Below are 14,483 nucleotides of genomic sequence, written 5' to 3'. Positions count from 1 at the left end.
CAAAGCAGATTTGGACCATAAATTTGGCCTATAATTTAGTCTTTTGGTGGTGTTGAAATCTGAAGCTTTCTCAGGCTTCAAGCGTTCTCCCTTTTGGATGCTGTGAATCCTAACCCCAGGTGTCTAAGCCTTTCCTATACAGAGGATGTAAGCAGTCTTGCAAATGCTATTCTGTTACCTGAGCATCAGCTGTACCATAAAGTGGAGCAGCCATCCTACAAGCATCAGCATAATCTAACTGGGCCTGTCACCTTAATGTTTAAATAAGCCATGCTTTGATATGAGTTAGGTTTTATAAAACAGTAGGCACTGGAGATGATGCAATTTGCAAGAGATAATCTAGTTACTCACTATACAGCGGAAGAGTATTCTTGGCATTTTGTAGAGGTAAACATTGCAACTCAACATTTCTCTGAGCAATTAATTTGTGCTTGCAAATATTGTAACACTTCCTTTTTATCAATACTTTATTGACATTTTGTACTGTCTATATGCTTTATTCCTTCTTTCCATTTCAAACTACTGAACAACTCAGCTGAAATTCCATTCCCTTCTGTGTCATCAGACACAGACAGTTAACTCTTCAAAAAGCAAATATTTTTCATGCTCTGGGTGAACTACTGGGTTAAATTATCAATATTTTCCTGTGACTTGGCAATCTGATAGACAAAACAGGTGAAGAGGGAAATATGCCCTTTATATTAGTATGGAAATTCAAATGCTTGCTAGTTCTCCACCTAGCCAAAGTAATTTTTAGGCAGCCTGCTGCTGATATGGTTTCAAAGTATCTGTTCTTGAGAATCAAAAATATCCGACTTTAATCTACAGTAGCTAAATATAAGTGTAATGTTCTTGTTTCCTTCACAACTCTGGGAAGAACTCCAAAGGCCTGGGTTGAAGAAAAGAGATGTGATGTCCATACATGGGGGTAAAAATAGCATAAAAGAGTGGTTGGAAGTAATACATTCAGCTTACAGCCATTAAAGGGAAACAAAAGTTGAAGCAAATGCCTTTCAATGTTTTGCTTATGAAATTTCTCAAACGTGCTTTTTACCCTGTCACTCACTGTCTTGAAGCTGAAGTTATCCTCCCAGGCAAGGAAGGGAGCACTACTTAATGATTCCATCTACCCTTTTTTATCCTCTTCGCACATTTGCCATGAGTAACAAAAATGTAGCTTGCTTGGGGCTATGCGTATTCCATCTCAGTGTCTTGAAGACCTATCTTGTTTCTGTCAACTGTTTAGTATGAAGTCACACTTTGATTATAATAAAATTGTACTGAAGCCCTTCTCTTACCATGTGTCTCTTACTGGCCTTTTCAACAGTTTGTAAAGAAAGTACCAATGATCCAAAGTCTTGTCTAGGTAACTATATAACCTTTTTCCTCAAAGTCAGTTAACACATTTCAGAGAGACATACCTGTTGCTTTGCCTTATTTGCTAGTCCTACCATCCTTGTACTTATTCATTCTGTCTCTGTCGCCTTCTGCTTCAGCTGGAAGTCAGCTCTACCAGTTATTTGCGTGTACCGCTGTCTTCATTCTTCAGTTAGAGCAAAGCCTTTCAGGGGAAGAGCTTTTGCATCTTAAACTTCTGAGAAACCTCTCTTCTTATTCCTGTCATCTCCCTGGCACTTCTCCCTTCACCATGCTTAATTCATGATAAGTAAAGTTGCATTTTCTTCAAGTTTTAACAGATCTATAAACTATGAAAGTACCAAGCTATGAAGGATCTTGTTGCTAGCTTGTTCTTCTTGAAGGGCCTTCTGCTTCAGCTGCTACTCTGTGCAATCATCCCTTCTCCTAGGCATGTTACATACAGCTGTAAAATGTTTGTGGCAAGAGTTTTCTCTGTAATTAGCATGCTGCAAGGTTATTTTTATAGTGGTTTTGCTAGTGGTATACAGCTGCAGAATGCACCCTCGCAAGGTAATACATAAGAAACTTTTTACCCATTCCATAACAATACCTAAACTTACAGGATCTTGGTTGTCTTCAGATTTTAAACAAATGACCTCAATCTTCTTAAGAAGGAATTTTGTTTTTTTTGTTGTTGTTTTAGGTTACGTATATGTGAAGGGAACCACATGCTGCAATCTCAATTCTAAATTAACAAGCTGTAATAAAGGTTGCACAACTGTGTGCAAACAGACAGCTGTTTAAGCCACCTAAACAAAACAGCAGAGTCTGATAGAAATAAAATAGCAGAAACCACGTTCATACTTACCCAAACATCAAGGGACATGGGATTTCCACCCCCACCCCCAGAAAACTGACTCAAACTGCCTTCCTGGAGGGAGCTGAGAGTCCCAAGAACAGCCTGCTTTATGGAGAGGTAAGAGCTCACTGAAAAAAAGAAAAGCCAGACTGGTGCTGTTCTGTTCAATTTTTGTTTGTGTGGAATTGCCTTTATGTGTGTGCATATGTGCATGTGAACATTTGAGGACTATTGCTATTTTGCATTTTAGCTTTTTTCAGATAGTGATTTTTAAGAGACAAGTGTTAGACATGGTCTATCAATGAATTAACTGTGTTTCATCATTTCAGGCTAACGGTAGCCTTGCACAGGATGAGTCTAGTATACAAGGTGTCTTTAGTAGAGTCAATCTCATGACACTGGATTTTCTGTGATATCCATTTTAGTTGCTCTTTTCTAAAATGATCTTAGTCACTTTGCAGAGAAAAATAGAGGAATATTGCCCTTCTGTTGGGTGTGTGGGGGAAGATGTTGAAGAAAATGGTGAGCTCTTGCAGTTGTTAGCATAACTGACTGAAAGTCACAGAACCCGCCATTAACTGTGTGGCTCCTTGCATGTTCAGTTAGCTCAGAGCCTAACAGATGGAGTTTGGATCCATTTCTGTCCACTCATGTACTTCTATTAACCAAAAGTGTACATGTGATTTCACACCTGCACTTTCTATGCCTGTGATATGCCCTTAGCTTAAGCCACGTAGAAAATGTGCCCCCAAACTTTACATATGTGTGTTCAAATCTCTGGTTGATGGCACAGTCTTACCTGACATGAACCCACGTTTGAGTTGCTGCAGTGCATGCAGCTGCTTATGTGGCTCATGTTCTCTAGTTGTCTACAAAGCAACAAGACCTTCTGGAGAACATGCCTTTCTAAGGGTCTTTGACAGCTGAAACTTTTACAGGTTTTTCAGCCTTGCTACATCTCTTCTTGCTTCCTTCTTATCTCAGGTCAATTTTTCTGCGTGGAGAAGACACAATACCTTATTTTCATGCTTTTTATAGCTCACTGCTTGTTAAGCTTCTCTACAGTCACCCAGTGGGGAACTGACAGTTCCCTTTTGTTATTCAATATTAGTCTGGAAGTCCTAATTATTGGCTAAATACAGCGTTTGTTTTTTCATTCTCTTAAACTAACTCTTCGAAGAAGTGTTTCAGCAATACAGATGCTGTGCTGTCATAACATTTTGGTACCTCACTGCTGTTGCTGCCTCGACGCTTTGTAGGAATCTGTGCTATAGTGTTTTGCTGAAGTAATATGGAAAACCTGAAACCAGATCTCCTGAAGCCAGACTGCAGTCTAAAGAATCACTGCACTTGTGCTCTCACTTTTCTCCTGTAATCTCTTTTAAAAACAGAGTATGCTGATCTTCCAGCCCTCCAGCATCTTTGGAAGTCCTACTTTGGTTTGCCTATACAGACTGCCTTTGCAGAAACAGGCAATCAGTTCCTGTATTTTAATCCTGGTACTTTCATATAAATGTATCATTATCTATAACATCTCTGGGGAAGGAATAAAATAACCCAAACTGTCTACAACCAGCAAAAGTTGTATCCAGATCTAAATATTAATATGAAAAATAGTGACAGAAAATCAAGATCAACTCAGAGACTTTTTAAGGTATTACTACTAGTGTTTATGCGGCTTTTTTCCTTCCTTCTCCCATGTGTGCAAAATCTGAAGAGGATTTCTACACTGTCTTTTCATGTCTTAGGGACAGCTGGGTTAGGATAATTAAAGGGCGAAGTAACAGTTCTTCATGCTTTGTATCCTTTGCTCTCCAGTCTGAAAACACAGCCACAGTCACAGCAGGACTTTGAGAAGAAATTAGAGTGCGAGGGTAACATTGCTGGAATTTCTCCTTCAAGTCTGCCACTTCTTTAAATCTTATTCTGTCCAAATGCTTACTCCAAGTAACTCACAGTTTGTTTTACTGGACACATTAACTGTACATTAATGGCTCTTGCATAGCTGATGTATTTGTAGCTCTAGGGGAAGGGAAAGCAAGGCCACTTTGATATTAGTTTGTATCGCACACAATTTGTTTCTTGGAAAGCTCTAGGTCATTAAGAGTAGAAACTGTCTTGGAATATGTTCCATATGGCAGTTTCTCAGGTACTGTGATAGCTAATCGGAGTTAATGATTAAAATGCATTTCTTTCACTCTTTCCTTCTGGATTTGGAAAAAAAGGGCTGGCATTTTCCTTTTAATACCATGCCAGCTCTTTCTGAGTATATATAGCACTGTTATTGCCACGGCATGCTTACTTTCTTATTGTGGGAAAACAACCAAAAAGGGGGAGATTTGGTTTGTTCTTTAAGATATATTGTACAGAAATGAGCCCATGGTGATACAGTGCTCCATCAATTACAAACAGAGCTCACTGCTGTAATGTTCTTATTCTGGTGTAACACTGGGAAACACTGCCCACGCCCTTCCTCCTAACCACACGTTTTGATGTATTCTGACCTTGATTTGAGCAGCCACAGCGTCCTGCCTGTGTTCAGCAGTGTCAGCAGCCACTGCACTCAGCAGGAACTATTTTGTGATTTGTCTCTGCCAGAGAGACTTCTAGAGGTTGATGGTGTTACAGTAGCATGACTGGGAGGATAAGCTCAAAACTTTATTTTGCTACCCAAGTATTCTTGGAGAGACTTTACCTCATCTTCTCCAGCTATAAACCTTGAGTACCAACCAGGTTTTTATTTGCCTACTGAACTGGAATGCCATGATCTCATGAAGCAACATGACCACTGGATGGTGCATCCTCTATATTAAGAGGCCCGTAAAGGAATCATCACCATTACAAGAATAGGAACCTGTTTTAAATACTCAGAACTCTGAACTTCAAAAACTAATGTACTTCAGGTTTGGTTTTGTTTTTCTTTGAGTTTTTTTTTTTCTCGAACTGCTCTGCTGGGAAAAAAAAACTCCATGCATAAAACAGAGGACATTTCATTGTCCTTTCCCACTATCACACAAGCAAGGGGAAATGGTTTGGGCTGGTAGTTGCATAAAATGTTGAAGAAAATGAATCCAAGTCTCTTCCACTTGGCAGGGCAGCTCTTCAGCCTCTCTTAGCAGGGTGAAATAGTGCTGCAGATGGTTGCTCACTGCAGAGCTGCAACTTAATGACTCATAGATGTGACCACCAATTAATACCTATTGAGACCATGCAATCTCTACCATTTGCCTTTGGTCTCCAAACCCCAAATTAACTTTTCTACTGATTCACAAAGAACTGTTACAGAAGTGGGTGGTGGTTCGAGAACATCTGTTTGTAGATGTCTTCACACGCAGTCTGGAGTTCAACGTGGTATCTCTGGCACGTGGACTGGCTGGTCAACTGTGCACCAAAGATTTTAATGTTCTGTGCTTTTTCTAGTGCATGACTCTCAGACAGCTTTAGAGTTTAATATTCACATCTAGACCTTGTGCAGCTGAGCCTGCTACTCTAACAGATACTTTATATCTCAGACAGGTCACAGCACAGTAGAAAAAGTAGCTGTGCTGTCAGTCCATGAGAGTCAGAATGCATCTTCCACTTAGGAAGAAAACTGTCAATTATGCCAATAGATTATGTACATTAATTCTCCAATGAATTACCAAGAAGTTGCAGATCAGTTTATTAGTACTTACTATTGTACAATTGTGTGACTAGAACTATTTCATAATGCTTTAAAAAGGGCAATACTTTTGAATTAATATTAATTGTATTTATGTATTTCCACTTTTTTACTACCATGAGAACAGGGAGCCAAATTAAACATCTGTACTAATGAGTGTGCATATGACTTCAAAGGGCTTCAGTAATTTATTACTGAAGATTTACCAACAGCACAACTTAATCATGAAAGGATCTAATTAAAGAAAACTGAATACTAACATTATTCTCAAATAGTGCTGGTCAATGACAGTATCTTAGCTTCTGATCAAAGCAAGCAAATTGTTGAGCTTTGAACATCTTCCTCTTATTTTTCTGTCACAGCTTTTTTCAGGAATTAGAAAGCAATTGCTTTTCTCCTCTTAAAAGCTTGAGTGTTTCTGGTCAGAAACCCAGGCTTGCTAATATCTGGGAATATTTTAATCTAGAAGGTACTGCTCTGTCACAGTGGGGGCCTGCCAGCATCAGCATCTCCATCCAAAGCCAGAGGTGCACACCAAGGTGGGGGACACCAGAAGATTGTCAATTCATAAAAGATATGCAGAGCCTGGGAGGTTTGCCAGGTTGTTGTCCATACCCATTGCCTCTTTGACTGAGGTATGAATGTTGCCTTATTCTTAAAGGGACTTAAATTGCTGAATTTCCTCTTTCTTCTTGGATGAACACTTTATTGTAAAACAGATTCTGAATCTATATAACTTACAGGTTCAGCAGACCTTAGTAAATCACTTAAAATCCAGTAGAAACAAGTACATATGCAACTCTGTATGCTTTCTGTCTGGGAACTAAATGCATCCACAGGAATCTGGCCTATTGCATTTATTTATCAGATCTGGAAGCAATGACTTTCATTTGACTTTTAATTGTTTCAATTCTCCTTTCTCAGAGAAAGTAATGGCAGAAATTAAGTCACCCGGTATGTTTGTACATTTGCTAAAGCCACACCTCGTGAAGCTCCCTCAGGTACAGCTGCTTGCCACTCTGTCAGGAGCAGTGTTGCTGCACCCATAGAAGCTCACCATTTTCCTGATGCTTGGACTTCTAATAAAGTTTTGGTTTTGTACTATCAGGACATGGTACAAACATATCCATTTCCTAAAGACATCACAGCTTCACAAGGATTCCTGTTCTTTTTGTTAGCTTCAAGTCATAGACTAATCTGAATGACTTCAGTGTACTTTCTCTTAAGTTGCTTTGTCATGCTTTTTTGGAGTCTGTTCAGGGCTGTGAAATGTCTTTTTGCTCCTGCTCATGGTAACAGTGGTGCTCCTTTGTGCCTGATGGAGAGCACTCCTGGCCAAAATCCTTCTAGGAGTACCAGCACTCAGTGCCCTTGGAAAGCTGGTAGGGGCCATTCCTGTATCCCCAGAGTAGGACAGAATACTCTCTTCTGAGCTGACTATTTGGAAATGCTGAATTACAAGAAATTCAGCTTTAAAATGCCATAGGTGTGGCAAACTTATGAAGTCAAAGGAGAATGGGAGAGTCTAGCTGCCTTCAATTTACTCTAGCAAAAAAATCTTCTGATAGTATCGTATTTTTGTGATATTCAGTAGAGGAGAATGCTGTCATTCACTTCATTTCTCTAATCCACTTCCTATTTGTGTTAGCAAAGGCTAAAAAATGATTGGTTTGGCACTATAGCCACATTGGCTTTATAGGAGGACAAATTCCTGAGGCAGGAATACTGTGACTAGTCTGAAAAACATTGCAAGTTTCTTTCTTCATTTAAATAAAAGAAACATGGGAAGCTTGCAAAGGATGGGAGTGGATGAATTTTTGGTGTTGACTTTTTTTCCAGACGTGGGTGAGAGGTTGGAATACAATTAAAACTAGATAGTTCAGATGGTCCTTGATGGTACAGATGAAGGACTGAGTTTAGCTACCTCATTTCAACTGTCTTAATAGCTTCCAAAACCTCATACAACCTGTCTAGGGCTGAATAGGAGCTTGGCTGGTAGCCCTCACCATTAAAAGCTTAGAATTTAATTTTCTAGCAAGCAGTAGGCTTGCAATATACAATATAATATTCAATATAACTGATGCAAAGCATTGGTTTTCAATAACCTGTGTATTAGGATACACTGTAATGCACAGAAGACTTGCAAAAAGCTACAGCCTGGAAGTTTTGAAAAAAGGTCATCTGTACTTAGGGCAATTTACTTTCTTTTCTAATTGACTTCTGAAGTGGGAATACTTTATTAGCAATTTGCTACCGAGAGCTCTAGGAACTTTTGGGAAGAAAACCAGTTTTCTCACCTGGCAGGAGAACATTATTGGGGTGGTTTGGGTGTGACTTGCGGAGGTCCTCAGTGTTGCACTGACTCTGCTTCCTTTGAAGTCTGCGAGAAAATGGGAACACAGTTAAGCCAGTTCTGCTTTTTTTTTGTAAACACCACTTCATCAGAAAACATAGATTCCTTAAACACCATCAGCATGTTGGAAATAAACTCCTCCATTCTACTTTTATTAATTGTTAATGTGTTTTGTGAAAACCAGCTAAAGGGTGTTACCAGTTTATGGCTTTGCCAAGGCAATAAGGTGGAGTTGCATGTGGGAATGAAGCCTTGTTTAATCAGGTTTTATAATTACTTTGATACAATTTTAACTAAAGCATGTCGGGTCAAGCAGCTTCTGGTTTCACACACACTATTTAATCTTAAGTTACAGATTTAAGAATTTTCCAAATACCTATTCAATAACTATTCTTCAATGTTGTACATTGATCCTCTACAAATAGAAATACAACATACAGTTACTGTAGGTGTATTTGTTTATTAATTCTTACTTAAGTAAACAGCTTCAGATGTCAAATCTCCCCTGGAGTCTACTAAATTTTTGAACTGGTGGCAGAAATCAATACCTAGCTTGAACTCATAATAAAGGCAGGTGAGCACAACAGTAGCAAAGGTTTTCCCCCTCATATCATGGATGAAGTTTAGTTTTACAGTGTTTTCTTGATCCATTAGATCTGGAAGAGAGGAATGTCATCCATTGTGAGGTCTTAAGAAAAGACATTGAAAAGAAACTAATAGCAATGGTTCCCATATTGTTCATACACAATCTGTAGTTTAAGATCTTTTGCTGGGTAGAAATTGAGTTGTAAAGCAGAGGAATAGAATTCCCCTGACTTCCAGTTTGAGAAGGATTGTCAGGTTTCAAACTGAAAGACCATCTGCTTTTATTTATTAGTCCATTCAAAATCATAACAAAACATAAAAAAAATTGGTAAAAAGTACTGCAGCTACAAGTCACTTAGTCTAAAAGATACAGATATTTCAATGCAGAAGCACCTCAAGAAATGGATGTGGGTGTGCTCCCTGGAATGAGGGAGGATAGGGTATAACCAAAAACCTAGTAGCTTGGAAAATTTACAGCAACGATAACCCTTTACCAGAAGGTCCCACACCTTGCTGGGAATTGATACAGAAGCCCTGTAGAATTTGTAGCAATAAAAGCTCGTCATTTGCGAATGAAGGGAAGGTAAATGCTTTGTGTCTGTGACTGCAGGTGATCAAATAAGCTGCAACATTTCATGTTCCTTTACCCTCTTGGTTCAGGTGCTAAACTACCAGATTTCTTCCCCAGTAATGTAGCTGTTTCTTCTAATTTTTCTGGATTTAAATTTTCTAACCAAGAGGTCTGCCAGTTATTATGAAAGACGGTTCTGGGGAGGTTTTTTTTTGGTTTTGTTACATCTTCGATAACTCTTTAAATAACTCTATGTAGGTGTTTCTGGAAAAAAATAAGCTTTTCCAAAGGTGTGGGATTTTTTTGGTTTAGAAATGGACATCGTAAAATTAGGAAAAATAAGAAATTCATGTCTGTAACAAGTGAATCAAAGCCTACAAAGTGTCTTGAATTTTTTCAGCTGAAAACTTCTTTAGAAGTTTGTAGTAGGATTAGTATTTAAAGTATGCCTGGACTATCAAGAAGTTAATTGATAGGGTGAGCTATACCGACTTAAAAGGCACAGACATGGAAATCAGTGCATTCTCTCCAAGAGACTCTTAATGATTTCCTTTCAGAGGCTGTGCACACTATCTTAATTATACAGGAGCCTACGTAAAGGTACCGTTGGATTAGATCCAATGAAAGCTAAAGCAAACAATATGACAACGAAAAGGGCACTTGCGTCATTTCACTTTAGCGCTTATAATACAAACAATAACTGGCAAATAAAAAGCTTCTAGCCTGTGGTGTGCTCAGTAGTGCCAGGATAATTATTCCTTCACATGTAATCATTAAAACAAAGAATGCCATAACTGAAAATGCTGGGACAGTGTTTCTTCCTTCAGCGCTGGTTTCCATAAAAGCAAGACCTCCGTTCAACAAGAAGACAAGTTTCCTTTAATGCTGTGCTGGCTTAATGAGATTAATCGCCTTGCAATTTTATAAATAAGTTTTTTTGTGTGATCTGGTCTGTGTGTGTTTGAGTGGATGTATCCATTGGGAAAAAAATGTGTCAGAAAGTATGGTACATCAAAGCTGGCAGTGAGCTAGAGGTACTGGGGCTCTCTTTCATTAGAGATGCCACTGTTCTCCTGTGAGGGATGAGATTTTGAGAAGCCTAGTAATGGTCATTAAAATGATCATTTTCCCACAAATGTTATGTCCGGCATTCTGATCAAATCAACTTGTGAAACTAAAACTTTTGGATTCCTGAGATCCATGGCTATTGTTCTAGAGAACTCAAGTTTAAAAGTTAATTTTGGCTGTGAAAGTGCACTGTTAACATACTTTCTCTAACGACTGAGTGGGAAAAAGTGTCTTGATCTTTGAATATTATTCTCTTTTAAGAGTACTGAGATGGTTTCAAATGTCAGGCCACTCTGAACCTTAATTTCTCTGCATCTTTGGCTGCATGATCTGTATTTCAGTGGTAGGCAATACCATTCAAACGTTCCTCAATACTGCTACCAAAGCAGTTACCGCAGTATCACTTAGCGCCACGGCATGGCTAAGCCATCTGGATGGGTGCCAGCGGGGCTGCAGAGGGCAGTAGGGAGGAGAAGGGGTCTCCCTCTTTCCTTATCAACCTTTCTTACCTCCCTGAGCCGGTCTGAACACTCGGGGGGCAGATGGCATCCCTCCAAGATGTCACCTCCTTGCGGGGCTGCAGCTCCAAGTGAGCTTGGGAGCCTCCTCCTCCTCCCACGTCGCGGGAGGGGACCTCACTCCGCATCCCAGCACAGCCTCACACGCTCCCTTCAGAGGACACCCTGACCTGCCCCCGTTGCACACCCGGCAACTTGCTGTGTGCCAGCATGTTTTGAGGGGGGAAGAGCATCGTTTTCTGTAGGAAGACATCAGGATTCAGAGCTCTGCTTTTCCTTCATGTACATCAAAAGTTCTGAAAAGGACGGACACGGAGGCAAAGCAGGATGGGCACAGATTAGTTTACAGGATTAATAGCTGTTAGCATGACAGTAGTGACACTTAATACACATTAGAGATTAGGGTACAGCACATCTGGTCCCTATAGTCACAAGAGCATGGGACAGAGGAAGGGAGGACCATGGATGGCATGTTTTTTAAATGCAGTACAGCTGCCTTCATCCCTGGAAGGGTCAAAATAGTTTTAAACATTATTAATGTGTTTTTTAACATAATGTAGGTTTTCCAATACTAGCAAAGCCTTACTGATGTATGAGCAGTGTTTAAAAGACAACTTCTGGTGGTGCTGGGAAGCCCTGGCTCAAGGCACACTGACCCATCGTTTGCCATGGTGAGGTTAGAAGCCTATTGAAGAGAAGGGCATGCACCAAAATACACCATCGTAGTTGAATGCCTCAAACTCTAATGACAATGATAAGAGCCTTGGTAAAAGTCTGTCCCATTCTTATCCTTTAGGTGCTGTGCTCAGTAGTATCTCCCCTAATCAAGCTAACTTTTAACTTATTTACACAACAGGCAGACTCCTTATCTTTAGGGAAGTTTTTTCTCACCCTTCCATATCTACTGCCTACAATTTTCTGCTTGTGATAACCGGACCCATTGCAGTAGTAAGCGACTGTGCAGTGGGAAGGAGGCACAGATGTTAGTGCGTGCACGAGAGCACGGGCTAACTAAAGGGAAGGGCTCTCCATGTGCGGGAAATAAGAACTCTGTGCGTTTAACAAGCCACTCCAGGAACACGCAAATAAGGAAAATATTCCCAGCAAGTAGGGAAGGTTTTCCTCTGGATGATAGCTAATTTTAAAGGGACACAAGTTTTTTTTTTTTGGATACTGCAACTGGACTTTCAGTTAATATCTTAATCTATTAAATGGAGGGGAAAATCTTTGGCAGAGTTCAGGGCTTGGAACCACATAAGTTTGAATTAATTAATGCTCCCAAAGGCAATATTAATTTAGTATCTAAAGGGGGCTGGACTGATGAAGCTCTCTGATTATTAATTACCAGAAGGCTTGAACTTCAATGTAATGGAATCATTTCTCTGGGTAACACGGGTTCTATCCCTGTTTATTTTTGGTGTCACTTTTACCAGTACCAAGAAGTCCAGTCCTGTCTATGTTCTTTAAGGAGCTGCGTTTGAAGTTAATGAGACTTCTGTGCACAAAGGGCTTGCCAGCCTCGATTGCAGGCTGCAGCGAGGTACCCGATTAGCACAAAATGTGACGCTTTTGTGACTTGGACTTCTGCCCAGTGGGAGCTACTTATGTTGACCACATCAAATGAATTCACAGAAGTCTCCAAAGAATCGCAGGCCAGGGATGACTGTTGGCTGCTACTGGATCAGACTAGACTCTAACCAGTTAGCTAAAGAAATAGCCTGTATTCCAAACACTGGAGTATCCATTTATAAACATTTAAAAATACATACGACAAGATGGAGTTGTTAGACTGGAAAATCCTCTTAGAAGGATATCATCTGACCAATAAATGTCTACGAAAAGAGTTTAAATAGCATAGTGACTCATCAGGGAGTTATTGAACTGTATAAATAAATCTTTCTTTAGAATTTATTGATCAGCATGCGAGAGATCATGAAGTAAAATATGCCTTTTGTTCTTCAAGCAGCTTCCCATAGCAAGCCTGGTCTTTATGATTCTTTGATTATTCTTGAGTTTAGAACCACTTACTTTATGTATAATGGAAGAAAAAAAATGATTTTGTTCCTTTGATTCCAGCTTTATTTTAATGGGATTATAAACTAACATTTTAAATATAGATAAAATTCTCTTCTGTTTCCTGCTGCAACGTTCTTTAATTAACAGTCTTTTGTTGGCCCCATGTTGGCTAGAAAGAATTCTAAAGCCTGAAACCCCTTGCTATGTACAAGCTCTCTTTCCCACCCACTGCTTGTGCTCCCAGTGCCAATGACTGAATACACATCAAGGGCATTTTGAGTTTTATTCAGTTTGAGCTGATGTCTTAGCATTATGCGTATGTAATTTATACCAAATAATACGAACACACCAAGATTTTTCAGCATATCTTAGCTGTGGTTTTGCTTGGGAACACTTACTGTTTTCAGTTTAGGATTTTCTCCTTACTTCTTTTATCCGATAGTTGTGACTAGCAGTAGGATAACTTGGTCAACTCCTTTTAAGCCAATACTATTATCACTCTGGATTTTTTTGTATTTCCCAAGGACAGGAAATGCATTCATTTTAGATCTGGGTCAAGTCCACAAATGAACAGGCACATTGGGTAAATATATCTGACCGTTCCTGTTCATAACTAACTGATCACACACACTGAACTGTTCAGTTCCTGATGACAATCCAGGGACTTGTCCTCTACATCAGCTTATATACAGACTCTTTCTGAACTTTGTGAGGAGGAACTGTTTTCAAAATCTGAAATGTGTACATATGTGTGTGTGTGTGTGTATGTATATACATATATATATATTATTTTTTACTTCTTTTCCTAAGAAAACAGAGATTATATAGGTTACCTTCCTCCCCTCTTTCTGTCCATAACTTCTGAACTCACTGGCCAGTTTCAGCCCAGTTCTAGAGAGGGAAGAGGACTTGTGATATTAAGTTTCAGTGTGTTTCATGAAATAGATAGTTGGACAGAAGAGAGGCAAGGGCTGTATCATGAAATCACTCATTATCAGACAATAGAGAATCTACAGAAGAGGAAGAACGTTATAGATGTTCCGATGATGGAAGGCTTAATGGAAGCAAAAATATCCAACCACATAACCTAAATCCATAGGAAACTGCACTGGCTCCATTCTGGAGCTGATGGAAACTTCATTTAATTGATTCACTGTAGAAAATCTATCCAGTGAGGGTTTGGGGGGTTTTTTTGAATAAATTTGGAAGGAAATGTATGTTGGTTAGACCTGGATATCCTGGTTTCTCTTCCTTCTCTTCCTCTGGATCACTGTTTGACAGTGGATAATGTAACAGCTACTCCATACCTTTTAACATACATTTTAACAATGTATGTCAAAAAGTTTAGCTCTTTTAAATACACAGTTTTATCAGTGATTTCAGTGAGACCAGAAACAGGACTAAAGATATTAGTAGAGTGCTTCTGAATGCAGAGAATAAGAAAAACAAAGTTTTTTTTTTAAAGTAGTGCAGGTAAATACCTTTCTCCTCTA

This window comes from Apteryx mantelli, chromosome 6, assembly GCF_036417845.1.
Source record: "Apteryx mantelli isolate bAptMan1 chromosome 6, bAptMan1.hap1, whole genome shotgun sequence".
In the NCBI taxonomy this organism is placed as follows: Eukaryota; Metazoa; Chordata; class Aves; order Apterygiformes; family Apterygidae; genus Apteryx; species Apteryx mantelli.
The sequence above is the reverse complement of the archived record's forward strand: the minus strand, read 5'-3'. Positions refer to the sequence as shown.